At 38.7% G+C, this 16,196-nt stretch overlaps 1 protein-coding gene across 3 annotated transcripts in view; it reads left to right on the top strand.

Annotated features, from left to right (window-relative positions):
* The window catches only part of MACROD2 (mono-ADP ribosylhydrolase 2), an 848,490-nt gene that overhangs the window by 411,458 nt on the left and 420,836 nt on the right, over nt 1–16,196 (top strand). The window lies entirely within an intron of this gene.

Here is a 16,196-nt window from a genome sequence, read left to right on the forward strand (position 1 = left end):
TCTTTCATCTTGAGACTCCTTGTTCTCTCTCTGCTCACAGAAAGCCTGGATCACTGCACTGTAATTCTTTTATTTGTTGTGCATAAGGAACATCCCAATGACATTTCTGTGTAGTTAATCAGCATTTTTTTTTTAACCACTAGTCAAAGGAGTAGGAATGTGGCCATGCCTAGCCCAAAATTGCATTTCAGGCAGAAAACCGCAAGCTCACATAATATTCAAACCCAATTCATTAATTACCATTTTAAACAGTGTTTGAGAAAAATATAATTAAATTTTAAAAATCTAATTGAGAACCTGACAAATTAGTGCTGATAAAACACTTTGGTGGTGTAAAGAGCTGCTTCCAGTAGAAGTAATTTAATCTGTTTGGGGTTTTTTTTCCATAATAACGTGGATGGTTGTTATGATTCAGAAGGAGCTGCTGCACTCCGAGAGAAATGCTGGACTCTGTGGTAGCTGAGTGCTGATGAACTCACACTTGTGTGAGCTGAAGGTGCTTGGCTGCCCAACTGGGGACGTGCAGCATCAGAACTACTCTGTCTTGCTGCTTAATTATCTTTGTGTGCAAAGCTGCAAAGAGAGCACAGGAAAGAAAAATGTCTTTGCACAGCAATAATCAATAAGACCAGCAGTATTTTAGGGCCTCTGGTGATCACAATTTAGTTGTTTTGAAAACAATCACGAGAAAGACTAATGATGTAGAACTTGTCATTTGCTGATTGTTCCTGACAACTCAGAAGAAATTGTGTTAGGGAAGGGATTAATTAAATATTCTGTTTATCTGATTGCATTAGTGAAGGTTTGAAATATTAAGTGTAAATTATACTACGAGGTTTTAAATCAGTGGCCAGCTTTACTGCCCTTCCAGATTACATCTCACGAAGAGCTTGGGGAGTCTCCACACAGCCTGCCAGGTCCAGCTCCATTGTTAGCTACTGGGAATTGAAACAGCTCTGCAGCACAAGCTCCTGGGATGGCACTGAATTGTTGGCTTAAAGAGTTTAATGACCTATATCTAAACAATTACTCTTGTGTGATGGAAGTGGGTGAGACTAAAGTGCCAGGTTTATTTTCTCGTGTGAGGGAAAATGCTGTATAATTTTCTGTTAGGTTTCTGCTAAGGAGAGTGGTTGGACTATTGGAAAGTGCTCCAGTTGTAAGTGAACCAACCAGTGTAATCTCTCTTTTCTGGAGTTAAAATGCATATATATTTCTACTTGGATAACTTTTCTTCATTGGCTTTCTAAAGTGAGTGAGCCATATGAGTGCTGAAGGATGTTTGTCATCTTGTGTGGTAGTGACAAGTCATAAGGCTTGCTTTTGGGAATAAAATGCCTAGATTGAGGGAATTACCTATGCGTTAGCATAAATCTTGTCCAACAAGTAATATGCTATGTTCAGACCATTTTATATAAGGAGCTACACATAAATAAGTTAAAACTCAGAAAACATTGAGGCTGCAGCCTTTGAGACTCCAAATAATATGTCTGAAGACAGGCTTGGGAACAAAAATGTGATCTCCTTGTGAATTTGTTGCAAATATCAAGTAAAAATTATTAAGAAGCAGTTTTAACTGAGCTGCAGAACTGTAGAGCAGCTGCTGTGAGGACAAAAACAACAAGGATGAGAAGTGTAGAAATGTCCCGCTGGTTACTGTGGCATGAAGCTGTCACGGGCTGCCCATTGTCAGGGAGAGAGTGTGTAAAGATTCCTAAAATGAACAATATTTTTGGAGTTATGTTTTGCTGACTACAGTGTCATCAGTAAGATGAAGATGGAAGAAGTACCCAAGTGAGAATGTAGCTGGGAATTGCATGCCTGAGACTGGGGAGGGGAGCAACCCTTCTGCTTCAGTGCTTCTGAGGCTGCTCCCTCACAGCTAAACTGCCTGTTCCAAAGAAGAAATGGGAGTGTGTAGGAGGTGTAGAAACCATGAATTAAGAGGAAAGAAATGTAGGAATTGTCTCCATTAAAAAAAAAAAAAATGAGGCAAGGATGAGGAGCAGGTCTTTCATTTTAGAAGGTTTCCATTTAAAAATATAGTAATCATTAATTTTCTGTGCCTTTTGGGGAGAGCTTAAGAAGCAATTGGTTTAATTTGAAGCAAAGATGGTTTTCTTGGATGTCAGAAAACTTTTTTCTAAGTCATAGACTTAAAATAATTTTTAATGGAACTTCCTTTATAGAAGAGAATTCATATATACATATCTAGCAATCTAAAGCAGCCTTGTAGATATGCAAATATATTTCTGTAGTAGTTATCTGGAAATGTATTTCCATAGAAAGCTTGGGACTAGATAATCTCTTCCAGCTCCATATTTCTCTGATCCTCTGGTGATTTTTTTTTCTTGCCTTTTACCAAGAGAGCTACTTAAATGTGCATTAGTAGATACTTCTTGTGGTAGCTCCTTGAGAAAATGCACTGAAATTCACTTTAAGCTGTAGGCGCTACAGTCTGCGAGTTGTAATTTTTGCCCTGGAGACTGAGAGACTGAGGTTGTGCACAGGGCTGTGCATGGAATTGGAAGAGAAGCCTCAGGCTACACGCTACTGCTCTCCTGGGCTGGCGCTCACTTGCTTTTTGAGGTGAGGAGAAGAAAGCTGTTTTCATAAACTGTGTTTACTGGTTCATGGACTGGGTTTAGTGATCAAAACATAACACATCACTGTGTTTCGAAACTAGATGGTGTTCTTGGGGAAAACAGAAGGAGGATTTCTGGTCTGGTGAAAGGTATCCCTGCCTATTGCAGGGGATTGGAACTAGATGGTCTTTAAGGTCCCTGCCAGCCCAAACCATTCTGTGATTAAATGTGCAGCTTCTTATGCAACCGTTTGATATTCTTTTCTTTCTTCAAAGTGTTCAGAGTCTTACTTTTGATAGGAACTTTCTGAAAAAGAGGGTTTTTTTTGTTTTCTGGTTTTGTTTGGTTTTCAGACAAGGGTTTAACATTTCCATTAAAATCAGGCAGTATCCACTTCAGCAGGACTTCTCGGGGTGTGGCTCAATGACTCATTGGGCTGGAGGTGTGCACAGTGTTCCACTCCTTTCAAAGAGGCAGAAGCAAACCTTCTGTACTTGCCCCAGAGCTAATCATTCTAAACAACGATGCTTTTGTTGCTCCCTTGGATTTTTACATGACTAACAGTTTATAAATAATACTTTGGGGCTGTTCTTACCCCTCCATTATATAGATGAGAGAGAAGTAATAGATTTTTTTTTTTTTTTTTTTTTTTTTAATAAAATGAATGCTCTTTACTCATCAGTAAAAGGCTCCATTTCACCACAGTGCAGGAAAAAGTGTTATATTGGGGCTTTCTCTGCAGTTGTACACGGAATCAAATGCAAGCTGGCAATATGTGGCATGCAGAGGGCTCAGGGATAAAGAGTGCCCTGTGCTCATCTAGGCCAAGAGGCCGATTCCCTGCAAGCCTCAGGCTCTTAGCAAAAATGTTTTCCAGTTTTCTCTTAATTAGTACCTTTGTTGATATGAGACAGGAAAGACTAGAACCATGTTGTATTACAGGCAGATTACTTTTCCAATAATCTGCCTTTAATATTCTGGGATTTATTCAGGGAAAAAGGAAGTTAACATCTTATGAGACAACACAACCTATTGAACAATACATCAACATTTAAAATGTTCCATTTTTAAAGCTCTTTGAGTTATTATGAGTAAGGTTTCTAGAAATGACACACTGCTTTGCATCAGAACCTTTTCTAACCTGACATCAAATTCAATTATTAGAGTTTTAAAATAAGAGAGTCACTGAATTCAACAGCAGTCTAGATAGGCCTTGTGTCTTGTCTTGAAACTTCGTGACATTCTTGAATTCTAAACTGCTGTTTGTGTCTTCTGTTGGTAATAACATTTATGGTGATAGTGTATCTGTCTGTAGTAAGAAAAACACAGGGTGAAATAAAGGGCTTTTCTGTGCCAGCAGAGTGGTGGTTTGCAGTCACTGTCTGTATTTATCTGTACGTGTGGGAGAGGGAGGGTAAAATTTTAACTTTCCAAATCAAAAGGAAGATGAAAGGCAGGGATGGAGTTTCACTGATGGAAAACAACGGGGAAGGAGCCTGCTGTGCTGGAAAACTTAAGGAAAACCTCTCCAGAGTGAAAACATTGGGAAGCAATTGAAGCCTTGTTACCAGTGTTAATGCTTGAGAGTGTCAGTGCTTTGTCTTGATTTTCTCTGATACCTGATCCAGGGCAAGTTCCCCCTCTGGCATGTTTACCTCGCCCCATCCCCAGACCTTGAGGACCTGAAGGTGAAATATGACGGTCACATGCCACAGAGATTCTTCATTCTGTGGGATTTATCCTGCAGAATTTGGAAACCAGTGAAAGCAGCAGGGCAGCTTTGGGCCAGGCAGGTCCAATTTCAGCTCTTTGGTGCTGCAGCCCTGCTTTGCTGCCCTGGGAGGGGGTTTCTGAGCCAAGTTGGCTTGTAGGAGAACAGTGTGCAGCCTTAGTAATCTTGTAATTTAGCAATTATTTTTTCCTATGTTTTATAGTAAACTTTGGGTTAAAGTTCTAGTGAAAATTTTAGTCGGGAATTGTGTAAGGGACCTGGTGAAATCAGGGATGCTCTGGGCACCTCACTCCTGAAGCTTCCAACTTGAATATAAAATATATTTTCCAAGCAATGTGCTGTTGACTTTGCATACAAATATTTGCCTTTGCAAATATCTTTAAACTTTAATTATTGGGAAGGTATTTTTTTGGCTTTACTGCTGTGGTTCAGTTAAGGCCAGTCTGCTACCAGTATGGAAAAAGATACATTTACATAAGCCTCAAGTGTTTGCTTGTGTGCTTTGACATCCAATGTGTGCAATATCATTTATTGAGACAATTAGTCGATGGCTTGTTGGTTTGGGAAGGCTCATGTTAAATATTAAAAAAAGATTTCTGGAAACTTTATTTCAGCTAAAAAATTTAATCAGTCTCATCTTATGATGCTCTTTCTTGTTATTGTTTTTCCCCGATGCACAGGAGGGGGGAAAAAACTCCAAAACACTCCACCTTTACTTCTGGAAGTTTTCTTGAAATGTTCTGTTTCTAAGCCATGCTATTCAGAGTATGAAGTGAGAGAAGGAACATACCTAGTTTCCTGGAAATTTTGCATTGATTTTAATTTAACAGTGTGACTAAATCAGGTAAATTTCTTCAAGGGATTTATTGTTGGTTTTGTTCCCCCCCCCCCCCTTCCCCCCAAAAAGAAGCTTATTGAATCTTGGTATGCATTTTAAAACCTAGTAATAAAATAAGTAATGTGGCTGAAAAATGCAATTTGGAATTAGCTTTGACACTCTTATTTGCTTTGTGTCTACCTTTATCTTATGATACATTATTCACTGGTAATATACAGACTACTTTATTAAGTCTTAATCAAATGCATTTTATCCTAAGTGTCAATTCAATATTTTGCTATTGTATTTCTGTTTTAAAATACTGAGCTTTTTGTAGGGGAATGATAAATGTATGGCAGTTTGGTCAGGAAGGGACTGTTTTATATTGACGTTTTGTAAAATTATCTATAAACTGTAATTCTACATTCTGCTCTGAAACGCCTGTGGATTCAGTCTGCTTTATTTGCTTTTATTAAATAGCAGAATTGAGGGAGCAAAGTGTCTGATGCATGTTTATCACAGTGAGATATGCTGGGAAAAGTGGATCTGAATGTGAATTAAGCCTTTTTGATCACTTGGAGCTACTAGGAATTATGTGTATGTGGCATTTAGGGAGTGTGTCCAGTGTGATTTTTGTATGTAAAAATGGGGACCAGGTAATCGTGCATATTACTGTGCACACTGTGTAACTGCATAGTTAAAGATAAGATGGTTTGCATACGTGAGTCTGCTTTTTGGACTCTTAATTTGGATCTGGATAGACTGTACTCAGAAGGATCATTTTGTCTGCCTTGAGTTGGCTGGATAGTGTAAAACAACAATTAGTAGCTGTTTTAAATTAGAATGTTGGCCCTCTTCCCTACTTTCTAGGCCAGTTGTGCTCTAAGAATTCTGAGTTGGACGGTTTACCCCATGTGGAGCTGTGAGGAGGCTGGAGTTTTGCAGGCAGGTTAAAATTGAAGATGATAATTCTGAATTTTCAGCGTCTCAGCTGAAGACTTGCATCTTCCTTACTACATACAAATAGGTTAAACGGTTGCTTAACAGTCTCCCATCTGGGAAGCAGGAATTAAGTGGTTTCCATGTCACTAATCAATTTGTTTTGTTACTCCCATAAATTTACATTTCTCTGCAGCAACAAAGACTTGTCTAACTACAAAGCACGCTTAAAAGCAACTGCTATTTTTCATTAAGAGGGACCAAAAGACAGAGCAGTCCATTTACTGGGGCTAATACAAACCCTTCATTTTTCTCTATAAATTCTGCATTAAGCTACACTAATGCTGATGGGAATTAAGCACGTGTATGGCCTCTGAGGCTGCAACAAACTCTTTCACAAACAGAATAGATGATGTTCACTGCTGATACTCTTTTCTTTCCCCCCCGGCTGACTGAGCTGTGTGGTAGGAATACACATCATGACAAACAAAGCAGTATTTATAGTAGCATTAGGAAATTTATAAGCTCCAAAGCAGTGCAGCAGTTGCAATGTTACAAGTTCTGGCTCTTTTGTCTCAATTTTATGACCCTGGAGATGCGGCATCTAGAAAAAAAATGAGGACATCCATTCTTGAAGAAGGGTTGGGAAGTGTATAAGTATTATTTTTCACTTCATTTGTTAATGGAGCAGAAGTTAAGGTAGAGGTTAACTGACCTGCACAGGGTCTGATGCAGTTCTGGCTGAGAACTGTGAGTGTTCCTCTTGTGTCTCCATCAGCCTGTGCTTTACTGCTGATGGTCTGTGTGTTTAATGACCAAAAAAAAATAAAATAAAAAACTTATGTAAAAGTACCGCTGTGCCAATCAGATTCAGTCCTGCCATTTTCAAATACCTAAGTCTGCTTAAATGAAGTGATGCCTGTGTGCAGAGGCAGCTTTTAACTTGTAAAAAAAGGCAGTTTAAATATGACTGGCCTTTTCTTGCATATAGCTAAGGGATGCTGTTTTTCCAAACGTGCTTGAGTGAATGAAATTAGGCCCATATAAAAGAAATACATGAACCTTTGAGCTATGAATAGAAAATAGAACACTGCTGGAGTTGACATACTTGACTTTTTCAGCCTTATACACAATATTCACTCGGATCACTTTGTAATGTAAATGTAACAGGTCTGTAGGGTTGTTAAGACAATATGAGCTGCAAGAAACTTGGATGGCTGTAGCTCAAGAGTAGTAAGAGAATACTTCCCTATGTGCTGAGAGCGTTGGAAGTCTGCTGAAGTTCAGTTTCAGAATTTTAAAGGGTATTTAAATGGTAGAATGGAAGTAGATGTCAGAAAATGTGAATATTTACTGTGGATTTTATAGCTTTTGTTTTCTTTCATTTAAAAACATTAAAATGCATGCCAAAATTTATTCTGACTCAGGTTGTAATATCTGGCTCTGTCCTTTTGGGAAATTGCACCTGTGATTCAATAGGAGGTTTTCCTAAATTCCTACTTAAGCTGCTTGGGTTTAGTAGGGTTTTTTTGCTTTGCTGACAGTGCCATGGTTTGAGTTGTGTGGAAGTTCCCTGGATCGTCCTTTGTGAAAACAAAGACAAAATCCCCAAGGCTCGATCTGGCTCGGGAGCTGTCGGGTTCCTGGCATGCACACCAAGGATGTTATGCTGGAATGCCTGGTGTGCCTTTCTTTATTGAACACTGTGGCGCTGAATTTGCATCGTAGGATATGTTGGTATCAATTCTGCTTTCGTTAAAGGCTTTGCTATGATACTGGAGCTGTGCAGAAGCTTCTCAGGCCTTCATAAAACAGATATGTAGTCATGATACCTAAACAATCCATTCATAAAACCTCTTATTTTGGGTGAGGGTTGTGTTCATACTTGATCCTTCCATGAAAAGTGTTTTCTTTGAAAGCACAAAGTCATTAAAGGGAATGGGGAGAGAGATGAGCATAACAGCCTTAAATTATATGGAAAAATTGGTATGGCTTTTTTAGTTACTTATATTGCTTTTTTTTCTTTTCTTTTCCTGGCAGTCATCGGATCCCTTTGTATTAAAAAACTTGACAGATGTGATGATGTTTTTCTTGCTTCACCTACTTCAGTTTTTGGCTTCCAAAAATTCAGTCTCACTGTGCTTTATAAGCTGGCACCACAACACAGTGTTTCAAGTCTCTTAATAGAAGAAAGTACGCAAGCTACAGCAACCTTTTGTCTGTTGGTGCATTCCTGCTACCAGCTAATGGACTTCAGCCTACTCCTTGCTTTTAGTATTTTGCCAGTGGGATTTACAGAGGTTTTTCTTTAGCTTTTCTTCCTTCGCTCGTAGAAAAAGATGTTTTCAAATCTAACTATTTTTGGATTTGAAGGTGCCTCTGGCATTGCCAAGTGATCTTTTTTTTTCTCCTTTCTGTATTGAAGTAAAAGGTAGTATAAAGCTGGAGAAGTGACTAACTGAAAATTTGTTCATGTGTTGGACTTCTGATTTGGGTTGAGACAACGGATCTTTGTAGCTTGAATAAGTGAAAACAGTTTGTAGTTGCATGTGTGTATATATAGGCATTAAGTCTATTGCATTGGTTAAAAAAACCCTCAAACAACCCAAAATGTTTTAGTTTGGGTTCCTCTGTTCTTTATTCTGGAATAATTTTGAAGAAATGGCAGTACTGCTTGGCCTGTCTTGCAGAGGAATTAATGATTCTCTTGTGAAAAATGTATACAACTCCCACAGGTAAATTTTAAGCATTGGATCAATGCCACAGTTCACTGGAGGGCTGGAAAGAGAGTGAGCTTATCATTTTATGTGGCTCTGTCACCTTCTGAAGTAGGAGTAATTTCTAGGAATTTCACCCTTTATTTCAGTATTTTCTATGCCCTTATCTTCCCTCCCTGACCACCACCTGTTTACCTGTTTCCACAGTTAGTCCATGGGAACTGCTCATGCAGCTTTGTACCAAAAAGTGTGCATATCTCTGAACCCCATATTTTAGGTCCCCAGCATTATTAATTATTGGTATAAACACAAGTATACAAGACTATAAATATCAAGACCATGGCTTTTAAAATAAAGCCCCTAGAAGGTAACTTTCCTGGCAAGGTGAGTGGCCTTTCAGAGTACAGAACTCTGATCTTACTTCCAAGTACGTCCTGGGCTGGAGATTTATTTCAGGTCTTCAAAACGTGAACCTTTTGATCCTTGAAACGTGATCTTTTATAAATTATGATAGTATTGCCCTTTTAAAATGCGTCTTAAAAGGTATGTAAAAGTCTAAGAGCAATTTGCAAGAGAAGCACATTTTCCCTTTGGGATGTTGTAATTATTTTGGAGACTTAATTTGTCTTGTATTCCCTGCGGAGTTCTTGAAATATTAGTTTGCTTTCTTGAGGTTTCTCTGATGAGCAAGGGCAAATTTGGATATTTGATCCTCTGGCTATAGCTGCTATTGATATGACAAATGGATCAATTTGTGTTTCCAATCATGCTGATAATGCCATATTCAAACCTTGCTGACAAACAAACAGACAAGTACATTGTGGGAGAAAATAAGAAGTCTTTTCACAAAAAGCAGGATGTTTATCTGAAATTTTTCAGTCATTATACTTTGAAATGTAACATTTATCTTGGCATTCAGTTTCATTCTGTGCTCCTGAAGGCCCCTCTCTCATTTATTACTGTTAGCATACCAGAACAAATGTCTTTCAGATGTGAAAAATCAATCATCTCCAAAACGTCGCCAGTAGTTATTTGGGTGGATTAATGCAAGGTGTTGGGAGAGTAAGGTTGAAATGAAATGTCATAATTGAGCAGCACAAGTCACAAGAGAAATAATAGTCAGTTGATCCTGGTTCCAGCTTGAGAAGCTTTTTAAAAAATAAAACAGCAAAAGGAAAAAAAAAGCCCAACGTGAAACCCTCACCAAAAGAAACAACATAAGGAAGAAACTGGGACAGTGATATACAATACATTCAGTGCTGGAATGGGCACACTCTTTGTGAGTTAAGTTCATTGAATACCGCATGAAGTTCTGTTAAGATTTTTATTTGTTGGCCCTGAACCTGTTTTCAGAACTACTTCATAGTCCTCTATAAGATAGAAAATGCAGGTCCTTAATAGACTTACTCTGTGATCTCTAATGCTACAGTGTCAAGTCCAAAATCTTCCTCATCAAGGCCACATAGCCTTGGCACCTGTGAGGGAGAAGATGAATAGGTGTGGTCTTGTCAAACGAGTTGCAGAGAAATAATCCATTTTTCTTTTATTAACATCAGAAATACTGAGTGTTTTAGCTGATTTGAGGTAGGATAAATCCCATCTGTGTAGCTGAGGGGTTGTTGTCCAGAAAACAAACAAATTGTAACAAATCTCTTTTCCCATGTAATATGCTAAAGAATAACTCTTATGAATAAGAGATCCCCCACATTTACACTATTCTTGGCAAGCCAACTGAAATTATGGAAAACACTTTGCTGACTCCTGCCACGTTCTGACTGTTTTCTTCAGTGACTGAAGCTTCCACGAGAGGGAGGAGGAGGGTCATTAATATATTATTAAAGGAATAATGTATTATTAATATAGAATATTTTAAAAGCAGAGGAACATTTTATTATACAAACACAACTTCTTCCCCTAGTATTCTGATGTTCTTAATTTAGTATGTAGATGATTTTTCCCTTTGCAGCTAACAAATAAAAGTGGAGAAATGAGAGATGTGTAACCCTCGTAGGGTTTCTGGTATGTTTTCAGTGAAGGAATGGCCACATTTTCTTGTATGGATGGATCAAACACTGAAGCTGATTTTGGGAGAAGAAATATTTCTGAAAGCTGAATGGATTTGCTTGGAGGAGCTGGGGAAGAGGTCAGGTGCCAGTAGTGCTTAGAAACCTTTAGATTTTAGGTCCAGAAAAAAACATGATGGTCTTATAATATGTAAGACTTCACTGTAGTATAGCCACTGCAGTAAATCATAGAGACTCATGAGAAGAATATTTTGTGTTTTGTTTAGGATTTTTCTTTTTTAATAATTTATATGAATGACATGGGTGAGATTAATTTGCATTGTAATGAGCCATTCCTTTCCCAGAAAGCATCAGGAAGGGTGAAGTGTGTGTATGCAAACTACCCACAGGTCATATTCTCTGAAATCTGAGTGCTTTCGTGGAAATAGGGAAACTAATTATTAAATGCAAGTTGTCATTGCTGTAAACTCAGAAGACAGCAAGAGCAACAAGATTCTAATACAAAACACAAAGCAGGACACGACAGATGTTTCAGAGCCAACCCTGAGTTAAAAGGGAGTAGGAGGGAAAAAAAAAGAAAAATTTGATGATATTTTGACATTGGTTTAAATTCATGGAATTGAGTTATTCCCTGTGATGTTTTTTAGTGCAAAAGCAAAAGAGAGGGTATTGAGAGGAAAAAAAAACAGGAGTGATGTGAGGTGTGGGGGAAAATGGTGATGCTGGTTTGGGAACTCCTTATGTTCTGTTTCTCAACAGAGGTTCGGCAGACCTCTGTAAAAATTGTTCTGGGGGTGGATGTTTATGTCAAAATCCAGTGTTTGCCCAGGCTGATGAGAGAGCGGTTTTTTAGTGATTGCACTGCCAATATTCTGCTTGTCACATTCAGAATATTAATTTGAATGGGGAGAAACTTTGGAGTTCAGCAGTATATGTATTATTTAAGGTCAGGGATATAAACTCTTTAAAGTTCACGGGCTACTTCCCTCTTTTCCCAGGCATGTTCCAGGGAGTAGGCCTGGTCCCACTGAGTTAAATGGCAAAATTCATTTCAAGTCTGAAGTCAAATTTAATCCTCTTTTTCTTTTTTCCTTGTATCCCTCCATGACCATAGAAAACTAGGCTGTTGAATACAGTGTATCTTAAAACAAAACCCTTATATAAGATGTTACTTGCAAGTTTTCGTTAATGATATATTATTAAATTAACTGAGACATATATATGTTTGTTAAATGGTGATTTTTCTCCTTCCTTGCCCTCAGTTCACTTGAATGTGGATTGGTCCTTTTAGCTGTGCTATCCCTACTCTGACCTGAAGACCCTCCAGACATCCTCCAAAAAAGAGCACCAAGTGATCTGTATTTAAACTCTGTGCATGAATTTGGGTTCAGCATCACCCTGCCAGGATGCCTAAATACAGAGGGCCTGTTGAGCCATACATCACACTTGAAAGTACCTCCTTCAAGGTGAACTGTAGCTTCCCTTTATGAAAAGCATTTATAAATTAGCAAAGACGAAACAATAAAATTCAAACCCACTAACAAATTAAACAGTTTTGTTTAGATGGTAAGTCATTCAGCACGGATCATTAAAATTAATTAGAACTGTGTGCTCATTTTGAAGCTGTAAGAATTTGAAGCAGATGGGATTTTCAAGGAAAGGATAATCACCCTTTCTGTATCTTTCAAGAGTTTTAAAAATAACTTAGTGACTTTAATAACACTGAGTCCAGTGAAGTTCCTTTGGCTGGTGTGCTAATATTCTAGTGATGCCTTTCCCTTCTCGATAGCATCGCTTTAGGTGCTTCCCTGAGTTTTCTAACTTGCAAGTTAAAGAACAGAGGTTTTGAAAATATTAATCTTCCAATTAGTAAACATAGTATTTTCTAAGTTTATCAGGAGTCTCCAGCTAGGGAATGCACCCTGTTATGGAAGAAGCTATGGCATGTGAGTTGGAGCAATGATTTAAGTGGTATAATAACTGGCTAAATATTAAGATGTGTTGCTTTGTGTCTTGGTTGGATTTGGTGCAAACTCGTGCCTTCAGTTTGCCATTGCCAAGTCTGGCTCAAGAACCTGAAGCTGTAAGGTTGGATGGAGGCCAGTATGCAGATGGTACAGGTGTTTAGTAAGTTGAAGAAGAGCAATCGTTTAGAATACCCACTTAATTGTCTCTCATTTTAACATCCCTATTGTTCCCACCTCCAAGTGGCCATTCTGTAGTTTTCAGACATTACTTTGTCTGGCAAAGGGCACTGACATTTTGTTCTTCCTATGGTAGGAAAGCTAAGTATCTGTTACAAGTCTTGGTGGTAATGTGGCTATCTATGGGAGCATGAGGGTCCAGACTAGAGCATCCGGTCATCCCACAGTCAGGCAGTGGCTGGGAAGCAGTGTGATCATACTGGAATACCTTCAGTGGACTGGATGTCTGAGGGAACCTTTGGTTTGAACCTGGGTCCAGTTTGGACATAGTCTACCAGTTGTTGCATTTAGCGGTGCTTTAGTTGATTTGCAGAACATTCAATGTTTTTATACGTTTGTGATTTTGAATTTGAAATACTGAGCCAAGAGAAATAAGGATCTTATTGTTTCAGCACAGGCCTCAGCACTACTGTCTCTGGCCTTTCTCAACCAGTAGGCTGGGGTCAGGTGTTTTTTAGGTGAGCCAAACTCCTTGTTGGAAAGCCAGGTGTTTGAAGCTCATGTCATGTTTTCCCCTCAATCTTACCTCAGTGAATGCCAAGAAAGCCTTTGCTGCAGGCTGATGAAGATGTGAGCTGTCACTACATAGGTACCCACTCACTTCCCAAAGGATCAGAGATCATAAAGAACTTTAAAGGGAAGTCAGTGGCTTCTATAATCTATTAATTGATACCATGTAAGTTTAGAGGGAACATTCAGTGAGTCAGTTAGCCAAATGTCAGTGCAGAGCCCTAGGAAGAGCAGAGCTTTGAAATAAAGCAGCTTTTACAAATTAAGCAGCAGGTTACGGCTAGCCCAGACTATTCCTTTTTCAGTGTGCTTGTTCCTTACACATGTATTATCTTCTTTTGGGGACCAAAAAAAGACCTAAAAAACCCAATCAACCCAAACCTCAATTCTTCTGTGTAAAATAATGTATGTAGTTTAGTACTCCTTTAGTATGTTAGGAAATAAGTCTGCCAAAACAAAGAGCTACTTTATTATAGCTTTTTCTAAAAGCAGAGCTAGGAGAATTCACTCCAACTGCGGGGTTTTTAACTTACTCATAACCTCAACTATTAGCTCAAACTGTGGCAGTTTGCAGGAACTTGGCCCTATCACGATTGGTACTTACCAAATCTGAAGTGTTGTTAAAATTGGGGAAAAGGGCTTTGAATTCCCCGTGTTTCCATGGGCATCTTTTGGGTGGATACTGAACCAGTATCCTATTTCCTTAATATTTTATGGGGCTACTCAGTGAAAACACAAAAAGTTGTTGGTTGTGACACCCCAGCTTCTGTGCTGTTCTGACATATTTGAAAGCTGGAATACAATTAAAAACTGTAATAGGGTACTGATTGTAGGTCTAGAAAATAGGACTCCACTAGGTATGGACAGGAGATGTTTAACCTGGGGAAAAGAACAGAGGAAATGTAAGAATTTTTTAAATATGTAGTCTTACATAGAGGAAAACAGAATAATCTGGTTTGCCTTTGGGGAGAATAGGAGCAGCAAGAGGGCAAAAGATAGAAAGTCAAAGCCTCGGAAAAACTCCCTGTTTATAAAAATAGGAAACTGGTGAAATAAAGTAACATGGGCAGGTGGTGGAGTTCCTGTCTATGAGAGTCTTTAAGGACATCTTGTGTAGTTGATTTTATTTTAAAGCTGGGAAATAACTTCCCCAAATGCTTGAGAGCCCTGCTCTCAGATTGGGTACTTTATTCTGTCTCCATTTTGTGTGAATGGGGTTTCTGCACTGGCACATGCCTGGGAGTGTGAGAAAATGACTGGGTTTAGACTTGCTGAGATTTTGTGTATTTAGTCACTTTGCAGGTTAGAATCACAGAATCATTTAGATTGGAAAGGATCCTTTAAGATCATTGAGTCCAACCGTTTGACACAGAAGAAATGCAAGTTCTTGCATCTCTTGTAAGTGGTGGCAGCTTTTTCCATAACTAAAGGAGATCTTTTGCAGCTTGGTAGGAAACCCTTCTACTGCAGGGGATTTTGTAGCAGGGGAGCTACAAAATGGTCACATGAAAATGCAGATTAAGTTATGGAAAAACTGGCTTTTGAAATATTTCTTCGCTAACACCAAGAGGGTGTAGTATGATGCAAGATTTGTCAGGAAGCTGACAGAGAATGAAGTTGATAACCTTACCCATAGGTGAGCTCCTGATGGGCTCCCTGTAGGCAGTCAGACATCCTAAAGATAGCTTGAAATAGATTGTGGGGGTTTTTTATTTCATTGAGAGATATGAGATGAGGTTCATTACAAATACAGCAAGTAAGAAGGTCAGACACCTTACTGCTTCACTGAAGAGTCTGATTAATCAACTGTTGATCTACAGTGAGAGAAACAATGTAATTAGAAAAATGGATTAACTGTAAGTAAGCTTAAATCACACAGTTTAAAGAAACTGTGTAGAACGAAATCCTCTCTCAAAAACTAGAATAAAAATAAATTTGGGGTTGCAAGTAGGTTGTTTTTCCTTTAGAGACAAAGCCTTGTCTATGTCAAAAAAAAAAGAAAAAGGTGTTTCTGTTTGCTAAGTTAGTGTGGTGACAACCACGTCACCATTCCAGACTTGTGCAGTATGGATGTTCCTGTGCTGGGAGGGTAAGTGCTGGCAGGAGGAGGTGTAAGCTGTGTCACTGTAATGCATCTTTACAGCACAACCACATCTGTTATCCTGGAGAACAAAGACAAAACCAGTTCTGGTGGGTGAAAAACTAAAAAAAAAAAAAATAAATCCAGCAACAAATTATTTTCTGGGACAAACCCAACAACCACGAGCCAATAAAAATGCAGTTCTACCTCCTACCCCGAATGGGGTTTGTGTACCTGTAAGTGCTGTGTATCTTGGGAACAGGAATAATTCTGCACTGTGGAAGCTGAAGAACAGCTGATCTCTGTTTTCTGGGGTCCAGGAAATGTGCAGTTTGAGTTTACACTTTCTTTGTGACTCCAAGTTTCTATAAATGTGGGAGAGAATGTACGGTGAACAGTAAGTGAATATAACTTACAAAGGAGTCTTTTCTTACCTGGTTTTTTTACCTCACTTTATAAACCACTGCATCTCCCTCTCCTGCAGGGAAAAGCAGTGCCTCATTTCTCTACTTTCTCATTCCTTTATTTGCCCAGTTTAGCTTGAATCTTGCTGGGTTTAAGAAGACAGATGGGTGTCTCTCAGTGAAA

Source organism: Chiroxiphia lanceolata, chromosome 3, assembly GCF_009829145.1.
Source record: "Chiroxiphia lanceolata isolate bChiLan1 chromosome 3, bChiLan1.pri, whole genome shotgun sequence".
Classification (NCBI taxonomy): Eukaryota; Metazoa; Chordata; class Aves; order Passeriformes; family Pipridae; genus Chiroxiphia; species Chiroxiphia lanceolata.